Genomic DNA, 12,721 nt, shown 5'->3' on the forward strand with positions numbered 1-12,721 from the left:
TCACTTTGGAAAAAATATACAGCCTTACTAAGAGAGCTTGTCTAAAACTAAGGACATGAGCAGAGCTGCAGACCCAACTGTTTCAAATATTTATCACACTCAGCTCCTAGTATCTGCCCGTCCATTGGAGACAACCTTTCCCGCCTGAGATACGAGCAATTTTGGTCTGCTTCAGTACAAAGCAAAACACCTCAGGTTAAAATTTCCTTTACTTCAGCTGTGGTACTTTTCTTCAACTTCCAATTGAGAGAAATAACTAATGGTTGAGGGCAGGACCTTCCTAGATGGCTCCAACTTGATCCACAAGCGGCAACTGGACTTTTACAAGAAAAAAAAGCTGCATTTTTAAATCACGCTCTGTAAACCTTTCAACTAATGTGTTTTAATTCTAGTATGGGCAAAGAATGTTTAAACTCTCTATAGCTCTAGCATTTAATATTAAATACATCTTCTCTACAGTCCATATGAGATTTTTTTCTTTAAACATGGCCTAAGTATTTTTTTTCTTAAATATTTGTATTAAAAAGCGAGGTCAGATCCAGAATTCCTCAAAGAGGGCACCACAAAAAGCCACCTAAAAATGACACCAAGAGAAGGGCATGTTAGATATAAGGTTTGAGAGGGGAGGGCAGTTATGTTTAAGTTTGCCTCAGTCTCTTCCGTTGATAGTATTTTGGTGAATGGAAATAACAGCTACAGAGTTATTTCACTACCATTTATAAGATGTTTTGGTTGTACGAACTACACAAATATATGAGCACGTATTTTCATAAATGATACATATCACTGAGTCTTAAGGTTGATTTATTTCATGAACAGGGATGTTTGTCACTTTACTCTAATCCCCATTGTCCCAAAGACAACTATATTAATAATTTCATTTTGGTAACTGTCCTGGTAAATATTCAGTTCTCATTTCTATTTCTTCTAAAAAGGAGAAAATGCCTGGCTACAGAATAACAAAAATGTTTCCAATTTCCGTCATCATTTGAAGCAATTGGTACAAAAGAGAGAAAATTCAAGAATTAAAACTAATCCTGTGAGGTGTCTGCCTTCGTTGAGCTCATTTTAGAACTGGCTGCCTTTGCACTTGGATGTATAAATGCTAATTATCAAGGTCATCACAGATTTGTGCGATATTTTAGGTTTTCTTTCTGCCTTTCTATTAACCTGAGAAATAAAAGTGTTCTTCCTAAAAATATTATTCTAAAATTCTAGAATGTCTTAGAACTATACTAGAGAGCTGCCTAGACTTGCTCTCTTCAACAGTCTCCTCTCTCTTAATTTTCGGAGGTTACAGGAATCAACTGCTACAACTACTGCACTGTGAGATTAAGCTGCTGTCCCTCCATAAGTAATATGTCCCTCCATTGTGACACATAATTTCTAAAGCATTAGTATCTTCTTTGGGAAACTCCCATACTTGTTTTCCTATGTTTTCCTATTCACTAAGGTATTTGCAAAAAAAATCAAAGTAATTCTCAGGCCACAACTGGGAGCCTTAAAAAAAAAAAAAAAAAAAAAAAAAAAAAGAGAGAGAGAGAGATCTCGGCCTGTTTGCAGTGAAGTAGACTTGGAGGAGTGACTCACATGGGCAACCTTGATATATAACCCTTTTTTCTGCTATTTATTAATGATGGATGTTCCATTCCAAACCACTTTCCTCACTGGGCCAAAAGAACTCTGGCCATTTGTGCACCATGCAAAGCCTCCTAATTCACTTCAGGCTGGCAAGGAAAATGGGTATCAGAAGAATTGTGATCAGGGCAGAGGGGAGGAGATCTTTTGAGAAAAACCTGCTAAAAACCATCTCTGAAGTAATTTATATTAAATCTAGCATGTGCATTTTAGGATTTGTAACTGAAACAATTAAAAACATGTTTTACATACAAGAAGGATTCTCTAGTGTTACAACCAGTAATTTAATTCCTAGCTGAAATTTTGCAGATGATTTCTCCATAAACTGAGGGATTTTGATTAACAAAGTATCAGCAACATAACCTCAGTACTCAGGATCCACTTTAATGCTTTGTTTCCAGATCAGCTGAAGAAAGATCTTGTACCTAGCCATACAAGCACTGGTATTGGCACCATACTAAGTAACAGCAGGTTTGTACAGAATCATATTCAACATGCTTGGACCTGGACCCAGGCATCCTTGATGCCCATGTTTTGCCAGATAATTCTGGCTTAAGGTCTACAGAATCAGTGACAGGTGGGTGATCTAATTAAAGCAAAGACCTTTGGGTGAAGCTAAGCCAGCAAAATAACTTTTGCTGGTACTGTGGCGGGCTACCATTAGGAAAGACAGAAACTAATGGAAACTTTCCTCACATGCCAAGATTGCCACTGGACTACTGAGAAAATGGAAGTAAGCTTACAAGAGGTGATAAGACTACAGACAAATGGTGATACCACGGCATTCACTGTTGTGCTGTCCTTCCTTGTGTCTTTAATATGTCCCTTCAAACAGGTTATCTGCAGGAGTGATGAGGAGCTCTCATTTTGGAGAAAGATACAGAATAAAGCGGAGATCTCATGTGCATGTCAGGTGATGAAGTCTCACTGCACATACAGGAGTGAGAGGAAGATAAGTAAAACACCCCAAAAAAATAAATAGAGCAAATATGGTGCCCAACCTTTACTTCCCAAAACAGTGAATAAGAGAGTGAAATTCCATATCTGCAGGACAAAGGTGCCAGCAAAAGAGAAAGGTAGTCAGGTGCTTTAGATAACAACTGTCTCTGAAGCACAGGACACACATATCAGCTTCCCATAAATTCAGTTGAAGGTGGCTATAAAGTTATTCCAGAATTTGAAGAATGCTGTTCTCTACACTTGTGTGATAAAGGAAAACAAGTAACGTAACTGTTCAAACTGAAACCAGAGAGAAGTGGATTTAGAATTGATCTTGGATTGAAAGAGGCAACCATGCAGTTTAGTGAACATTATTGAAGGCAAGAATGGTCTGATGGAAAGGATGGATACTTACAGAAGCCAATAGCCTTTCAACATTAGAAAGAATTCAAAATATCACAAGAAATGTTACGAGAAGCATTGGCCAGAACAGTATACAGATTTCAAGCTGGAATTTAACAAAAACACCTCTTGGAGTTGTACCTGCTTTGACAACTATCATGTGGAAATACACAGGTTAACTATACAGGGGAAGAAACCCAACAACTGCATCATTTTGCAGACAATCAGCAAGAACACACAGAGCGTGTATGGTAGGGACAAAGAAATGACAGTAGTGCCACTAGCAAAGAATTATTCACAGAAGCAGTGAACACCTTTGTAAAAGAGTAACTGGGGGGGGGGGACGGGGGACGGACACTTTTTCAACCAGACAACTTTGATGACATAAAAGATACAAAGATTTTTACTTGTGTAATACCATTTTGAACTAGAGTGGGGTGAAAAGCAAGACAGCATGGCCAGAAGGTTCCGAGCAAGAACCAGAATTTTCAAAGGCTAAAGCTAAGCAAACATGTACATTCTAGAGAGTGGAAGCAACAAATCCAGGCAAGAAGTTAAGTGAAAAAGCTGATTTTATGGTGAGGCTATCAGTGACCGGCTCTACCAGACAAACAAAAGGTATAATGATGCTTTGGAATGAGCTTTGGAATGAGGAACATATGTAAAGAACTTTATGTCTAAACCAGTTGCTGATTTGCATCTGAGCAAAGTGTTTCTAATGAAAATCTTCAACAAGTCAATCAATGTTTCATCTCTTTGTTAGGATTTGCATCAGAAATCTATTATATTTTCTACAGATGTATGAGTGAGAATATTGCTGGCATAATGATCCTACAATGGTATCATTTAAACATACAAATATCCTGAGCACTAATAAAGCTAAAAAGTACCCACTGAATAATTCTTTAAGACATTTTGGTATTGAAAGGAACCCAGCACTGACTAAAACGGGTCTTAAACTATCTCCGTCCTTTGCTAAAAATGCTCAGCAAACTTCCCAGGTAGATAGAGGTTTTTTTCTTTTTCAGCAATCAGTGGAAGATCTGCAAGCTGAGGTCAAAGCTCGAAAAGCTTCAGCAGTTGTAGACACTCTCTAGAACACTGGACAAATATTAATTGCTAAAGCTTTTGTCCAGAACGAAACAAATTTACTGGAGTACCCACTCCCTATATCACCAAGGAGTGACTTTTCAGTGCAGCATGGGACTATGTTCAAATATAAAGGAATTTCTAAGGTATTTCAGAATGTACATTTAAGTATATATGAAAATTATTCAGGGGATGAAAAAATATCTAAGATAAGGGCTGGAAATACCCTGAAATGGCCTAAAATGAAAGGCTAGAAATGGAATCTTCAGAGTTGTCCCATATGCCAAAAAACACAATGAGTAAGTCGATACAGCCGGTACAAAATATTGACACTGCAGCTCTAAGTAGGATAGATTTGTTTACATTGCTTGGAAAAAAAAATACACTTCTTTTAGATTAATATTCTCATTTTGCTGAGACAGCAACTCCTAATAAAATGACATCTAAGCTGGTTATGGTGTATATGCAGTATTTGTACTAGATACAGCACAGCTGACAGTACTATCTGATAAAGGACAACTTATTAAGCAAAAGTATAAGTTGTTCTAAGTAATGATCTAAAAGTTTTATCCTTAAGTCTAATGGATTCAATGGACAATAATAATGCAATACTGAAAAAGGTGCCTAGCTAGATTCCAATCCATGTTGTAACACAGCAGTATCACTCCTTTCTTTAATCAAAGCGGGCAAGTGGTGGTATTTTTTAAAGTGCACCAGAGAACATACATAGAAATAAATTAATAGATAATGTATATATGATATTAATAACATTTGGGGTTCCTTCCCATTGCCACTGCATATAGTTTTATCCATGTGTTCACAGTGGGAAACATTAGTTGCAAGCCTTAATGGATGCAAATGATCATCCTGAGATTGCTGGGTACTATAACATGGGAGAAATAGGGCACCCTATTTCAGTTTCAGAAAGGAAGAAGATAAGAGGCATCAAATTTACCTTTTTGCCTAAAGGAACCTTGGGCAAGTAACAATAATGCAATATTTAGACAACTGAACATCAAAACACAATCCAGTCACAGAAAATGGGCTTTCTGGCTTTGATTAATACTAGATTTACCTTCTTAAGTCTAAGTCACAGTGCAAAACATCTCAAAGTCTAACCGCATTAAGTAATAAAATTCACTATTAGGCTGGTTGTGTATAATTTGAAATTGTGTTGAATGCTAACTTGCCTTTTTAGCAGTACTGTCACAGAACCTTGGAAAGAAATGGCATTGTGGACTAAATGGCCAAGTTTCTGAATCCCATACAAAAGAACCAGACGGCACACTATAAAGCTCTTCCACCTCAAGAAGAAACTGTCAGATAAAGCGTATTTTTTGCAAGCATCCTAAGAAACCAAGTGATCAGTGACAAACTCATTTCCCAGACTGCTGTGCACTCTTCAGCCATGGTCAAGGATGTGGCATTGGACTTTCTTCTGTCAGGGAAAGAACACTCCTAAAATCATAATTTACAGTAATTAAGAAATGAAATGCAGGGTTTATTACTCAAGAGCCTGGCAGCTGAACAGCAATATGCGAGGTCTACCCTGTGAACAGTATGTACTGTAGGCAGAATTGTTAGAATGAAGGAAGACTAAAGATGAAGCCAAGACTCCTGGTGAGATGTATCAGATGCTTATTAGCGCAAGAGATTTCAAACGCTACAGACAGAAGGGATAAAACAGCAGAAAATAATCTAGGATAGTGTACAGTCAAGGAGGAGACACAGAAATATCAGTGCTATGTGTGAATATAAGCTAAACATTTGTAAATGCAGTTCTGCAGAATAACTGATGTAAAAAGAAGACAAAAGTACTGACCTACTTCACGGCTCTTCGTGTTCTGACTACCTCATACAAGCTTTAAGGCTAACAGTTCATCTTCATCCTCATTCATTCAAAATCATCATCCAACTTTCCACTGAAGGCCTCCCTTTCTCCTCATCTGCCAAGAAACCTGCAAGGAGGTTATTAATGTAATGCAATGTGGAAAAGCAGTTGAATGAAACAGTGTCACGACACTCCAAGTATGGTGGAAACTTCTTCCAAGAATCTCTGTATCAAGTCACCTTTGATGTTTATAGTAGGCTTGCAGCTCCATCCCCCCAGTTAGCAAACTTCTGTGCATATCTACTGCAGAGGAAAGAAAGAAAAGTGCCTTTGCCTCAGGATAAATGAAAAGGGATTTCAATTATGTCTGTTCTTGACAACGTCTAGTATGATAGGAACTTGCTGAAGACCAAGTTCCTGGCAAGATACAAGGGGAGAGAGACCTTTGAGCATAACTATAATTTTGTTAGGATGTTAATTAAAATCCATATTGATCCACAGAGGAAAGTATACAATAGAAAATTGGTATATACTACGTCTGGTGCTGGAAAGTCATTCATAAGAGTACTTGCGCTCCACAGGAAACACAGTGCTATCACTGACACAATAAAGGGCCCTAAAACTAAATAAGGTACGTGGCCATCACAGTACTATGCTCACTTGAAAGACAAGGTGGGGAACTATGATTGATTCTATTCTAACTCAATGGCATAAAGCAGAGAGTAGATAAAAAATGGGACATGAACTACATGTTTATAAAGACTTTAAAGGAGAAATGACTTAAGCAAAATCCTTTAAGGGAATATTCAATAGACGCAATATGCCAACAACTTTGTCTAAAACCTCCCGCACAGAATTGTCAGAATCAGACATATTCTCCCTTTGCTTTTTTTTTTTTTTTACATCATATATCACTGCAAATATTGATGTATTTCAATAATGTAGTATAAACTATTTTAATCTCTGCTGGAGGTTATATGGTAAGTACCTTTTCTTCAAACAAACCAAAACACAACCCCTCCCAATATTTAAATGAGAAGATGGCAAATTTCTGTGTGTCACAGGGCTAGAGACTTTTGCATGAATGTAAGGATTTTTCTCAGCTTTTTAACTAGCTAATCTTCAGATACCTACTAGTTAACCCCACATATAATGCACGGAATTTGCATAATTTGCCTTTCTTTGAATAGCTGGAAAGGACAGGAGGTTTTAGAGTAATTTTGTTAGGGGATGCTCTTAAATAACCATGAATATATACAGTAAAGAATCAAAATGTATGGTAGAAACTGCAAGGTCCGATCTGTTAATCCAACAAACAGACGACCAGGAAATGCAGCATGTATTTACAGTGTTGATTAGGGCAAGAGAATTGAGAACATCCTAAAACACATGGAGCCCAACAATGCAATATACCCAACCAATATTTATTGCTGCCTCTGTAGAAGCAATTTCCATTTTGATGTGTTCTCTCACACATGATGTTCTGAAACAGTTAAGTAACATGAAAAATACAGGTTCAAGATTATATCTGTCACAGATGAAAATACAGCATTTAAGCAGCATTACATAATAAAGCCACTGGTTTATGGACTCAAGGTCCTCTTGGGACTGCCACAAATCTACATATTGTCATACGGTGATAGATTTTTACATTTGCATATGTGAATTAAAAAGAACCCACATTAGTAACCAGAACAAACAAAACACAGTTATTGAGTCTAAAGGGCTAAGGAAATTTAACAGTGTCATTTGGTTGTGGTAGAGGTCACTATTAGTTCACAAAATCTGTCTGGAAAGCCACCTATCGTAGCCAACGTTTTATAAAGAAATCGAGAAGTCTGTTAAAACCACCTAATTCCAGGGGGGATGCCAATACTGAGGGCAGATCTGCATTTGTTCTGTACTTAAAAGACAGCAGAACTGCGGGGAGAGAAGAGACTGCTGACAGTTCTTTACACACTTATCTTAGAAACTAGGAATGAATTAACTCTACCAAACTGTTTATCTGGCCCATATGTCTAGAAAGTAATTTCTAAAATTCTACTATGCTAATATAGGTGAACTTATTAACACTGATTTTTGCCAAATAAAATATAAATTTTGTGGAGATAATCAATGCTAAGCATGGAGCTCCATAAATTTATGGAACTCAACAAATTTAGGGAAGAGATTATATGACATGGTATCTGCAATAACAGATGACTGGACTGATGATCTCAGAGGTCTCTTCCACTCTCGTTATCCAAAACTACTACATATAAATTAGATATCAGGTGTCACTAGTAGCTTAATCCAGTTTTGCGCATGAATATTCAGAGTTGAAACAAGAATACATCCTCTCACTACATCATTCAGACTCTTTCACGATTATTTCAACTCATGGATAAGTCCTGCACACCACCATAGCCATCCCTCTCTCTCTTATGCTTTAATCTAATGGCACAGTTAGTCCAATGAAGGATTAGACATTGAAATTTCTAATGTTCAGAAGTTTAACTAGAGTTCTACCCTTAAGTATCAGAGAATGCAAAAAATACATCATCCTCACATGTTTTATCAGTAAGCATTATGTGTCTTCTACCACATATAAAAATTAGCATGCAGGGATATTGCTACAAAAAGCTGTATCTAACCCAACATTCTCATATCTCTAAATAAATCTGTAGACATATAACATAAAAAAATATAAATGTACACATAGCTATCCACATCTGTATATATTGCCACATGATTTTGGAATAGTACATTTGATAAATGTAGTATATAAAAAATGGAGGCAAAGGCCCCATAATTTACTAATAGTATGCACTTTTTTAGAACACTTTATAAGATCATGATTGAACCTACCTGACATCCCTATAAAGCTGGAAAGTATAGACTAATTTTTAAGGCATAGGAAGTGAGGTAAACAAAAAAAAATTACAAAGAAGCACAAAATCCCAGGCCTCCCAGTTTTTAATAGTGAACTCTAACCCACTGAAAAGCTACCAGCCTTATTTTGGGGTATTATCTTCAGTTCTTGACCACTTTTTCATGAAAATCTCTCCATCCCCCCAACCCAAGAGAAAAAACAATATATTCAATCTGAAGAAGCTACCTGTGCTTTTTAATAGCCTTGCCTGACAAAGAATAGGTCTTGTAATAGGTGAGATACATAAATGGAAAACCATTCAACATTTGAGAAAGGTGACTAAATTCACTAGTCTAGTGTCAATTTTTAATTCCTAGGTTTGTTTTTTGAGGGTTTTTTTAAAGGACATTCATGAATTAGAGATGCCTGTCTTATGTTAATGTTATGTCCTCTGACATCCACTCAGTGAAAGATAAAAAGATGGCATTAAGTTTTAGCAGTGAAGTGAAATGTTGCACGGTGCAAGGTGACCCAGTCTCATTTAACAGACTACCAAAATATAATCAAATAAAACCTATGATCTTTACACTGGCAAAAACAGTGCAGCAAGAGGACAAACGTAATTTAAAAAACTTAAAAGACCAATTGAATTGTGTACATTTGTAACATGTAAGTGAGTCCTCTGCACCTATCCAGTCCTTGTAAGAGTATTCATATTGAGAGCAAATTTTAGTATAGGCAGGTTCAGCTTCCCCTACAATTTTTTCCTGCCACTATATCTAACCCAAAACAAATGTTCCAAACTCAATTAAGCTGTTTGATTACAGTAAAAATAGTCCTTGCTCTTCTTCTTAGCCTCAGTATCTACTGGCTGATAACTCACAGTTCACAGGGAACGCACTGTCTAACTGCATTAATCCACAGCTGGGGGAAAAAAAGAAGAAAAGAAAACTCATACCAGTCTGATGATGTGTGTGCAATTCAATTATACCAAGATAAACTGCCTTGGGTTAAGATTACCAAAAGAAAACTTCAGGAAGCACAGATTTTGTAAAACAGATCTAGACTTAATTGATACAATTCTTCTCACTCAGCTTGTTTTTGATTGTTACTACAATTTCTATACACCTTTCTCTAATGTGTTTTCTGATAGCTACTGACAAACTTAAGATATTTTCATGATGGACTTTGGCTGTAATCCACTATGGCAATTCCTCCGTTTCTAAACCCTCACATTTAGTCCTTCAAATCCGTTCACTGAGAGCTGCCTCACCTGCCACTCTGACTGCAATGCCTCCCAGACCCTCATCAGCTCACCTCATCTATCCACTGTCACACAAACTCGGGCTCGATTTGTTGAAATGGAGGAAACTTCTGGGGTCGAACGATGTAATTTGGGGCTGAAACTAAGTGAAGCTTGCTGGTTTAGATAGAGCGTTAGGTGAAATTCTGTCAAACAAATCCTGAAAAAAACCCAAAACAAAGCTATGAATTCATGCCTATATTTTGCATGGAACAACTCCTTTCAAAATAATTTTTAAGTGTTTTAAATTAATCACAGTGGGCCTGGAAAAGTACAAGCAAGATAAAATGAAAAATTTCAGGGTTTTATTTCTATTTTTTAAATATCCTTTGGCAAAGAAGATAAGGCAATAGCTAAATGTCCCACAGAGTTACTCCCTTACTTGCATATTTATTGTTTACAGTTATTCCCTAACAGTGAAACTCTCCTTTAGCACATAGGTTTGCATTATTACCAGGACAGACATTGAATCTAGAAGAGTTAAGCTCCTTCTCTGTTTGCAAAAAGTACAAGAAAGCCAAGAAAACAAGACCCATTGAAAGCAATCAATTTTTTTTTTTTAAATCTTTCTTTTGAAAAAATTAAAACTGTCAAATAAATGTAGCAAAATGTAATGAATGTTTGTTACTTTGTTTTAAAATGCCAGTTCTCTACCAACTGAAGTGATGCTTGCCCTTGCTGCTGCAACTCACTCTTTATATCTCATGAAATGATGGTGCAGTACAGAACACAAGTACTACAGCAACGCTGGGAAAGGTGTTCAGGACTGTAAGATGTTTGCAGTGTCACAGTTTTAATTCTGGAATTTTACTCAATAGAAACATTCAAATTAAGGCAGTACAAAACTGAAAAATTTAGTTTTGCCCTGTATTTACAGATATATAAAAGAAGAAGAAAGGATGAAATGCCAAATGTACTTTTACTTCTACTACACAACATTATGTAGACGATACGGGACAACGTACTTCGTGCAGACAATTTAGCCCATGTGATTCATGGGCTGATTCTGATCTGGGTACATCAGAAGAGCCCTGTAACCCAGTATTTCACTCCAGTGCCCCAAAAGGCGTCAGCTAGCAATGGACCTACCCCAGCCAAAGGTTCACAGTCCTTACTTTAGTGTAGTAACTGGTAAAGTGCTGGCAGCATTTAAATGGATGTTCTTAATCTACCAGACACAAGGCACGGGGAGAGAGAGTTAGTGAGGGGGGAAGTGCCAGAAGCTGCAGAGTTAAAACACACACAAACATCCACAACTTCAAAAATGTATTATTAATATATTGGGAGATCTCATTGAATGCAGTTTCTTACCCACTCTGCCCAGATTCGTGCCACTAAACACAAGGCTTAAGAGCCTGAAAAAAAAAAAATCCAACCATGTGAAAGTAAAAAAATCCTCTGTATAATAAAATAGCAATAAAAATCCCATACTAATTATTCTACTACCTTCTCAGAATAGGAGTAGTGTCTCTTATGCCCTAATTTTATAATTTCCTTTGCCCCACGTTAAAAAGCCAGTGTAATTATCCTTTATAAAGGTTGACTGAGGTCCCTGTGAAAATCTGCTCAGGGTGATTATTTAGTTGGCTTTTTTATTTGTGGAATTTAGGCAAGAATGTTTCAAGCTGTTTGTCAAAATAACTGCTTGATCTGCTTTAGTATTTTTGTAATTGTTAAAAAAATAGCATTTTCTAATAACAGAGGGAGAGTAAGGTTAAACACTCTAATTACCAACTTGTAAGAAGAGTTGAACATGAAAGTTGTGCAAAGGGGTTCCTAATTTTGATGTATTTGGAGCCAATTCTCAGGATTTAATGATTGCAGTGTACCTGGAAATGTAAGGCACAGCAACATGATATTAGGGAATATTCTTCCACATTTCGATAATGCATTTAAGCGCTACTGAAAATGTTTTCTTTCTCATTAGTAGCTTTACATGTAAGTTTATTATTTCACATTCTGATGACTTTCAAAGCACTGGACTTCACACGTGACACAAATGCTTTCATTTTAAGAAGAGAGATTTCAAATAACTTGATGTATTTACCTAAAGGAAGGTTCACAGTGCTGAAAACTTGTCTGCTTTTTCCTAACTACATGACCTGGTATAGTGAGATTAAAAAAAAAAAAAAAAAAAAAAAGAAAAAAGAGAGAGGGGAGCATGTCAATTTAAAAAAGCTGAAACTTACTTATGTACTTAATTAAAACCATACCTAAACGTGGTTTTCCTGAATGAGGCTTTTAGTGTATAAGCAACACAAAGATTGCTACTGAAAAGCTATCCTGCAAACAATGCAAAGGCAACTTAAATGATGCAAAAGCAACTTAAACTCATGGTAGCTTCCCCCAGTCGTACATTTTTTCCAGTTCTCTCTCCAATTACTATCGACTTAACAGAGGTACGCCTCTTATAAACATACTAAAACTGCATTTGCTGCCCCTCTGCCTCCAGAAGCTGACCACAACCACCACCACCATTACACAGTAAAAGGTGTAGAGGAGTCTGATGACAGAGCTAGGACGATGCAGAGGTGAACTTCCAGAAGATGCAGACAACCAGAGCGTCCCACAGCCACTCTCCTGCAGCTCCAGAAGCATAACCCCAGAATCTGGCTCCCTGTCAAGCACCCTGTGAGCAGACCCACAGGGTCTTTCAGACCAAGGACAA

Source organism: Pygoscelis adeliae, unplaced genomic scaffold (assembly GCF_000699105.1).
Source record: "Pygoscelis adeliae isolate BGI_AS28 unplaced genomic scaffold, ASM69910v1 Scaffold106, whole genome shotgun sequence".
NCBI classification, from domain to species: domain Eukaryota; kingdom Metazoa; phylum Chordata; class Aves; order Sphenisciformes; family Spheniscidae; genus Pygoscelis; species Pygoscelis adeliae.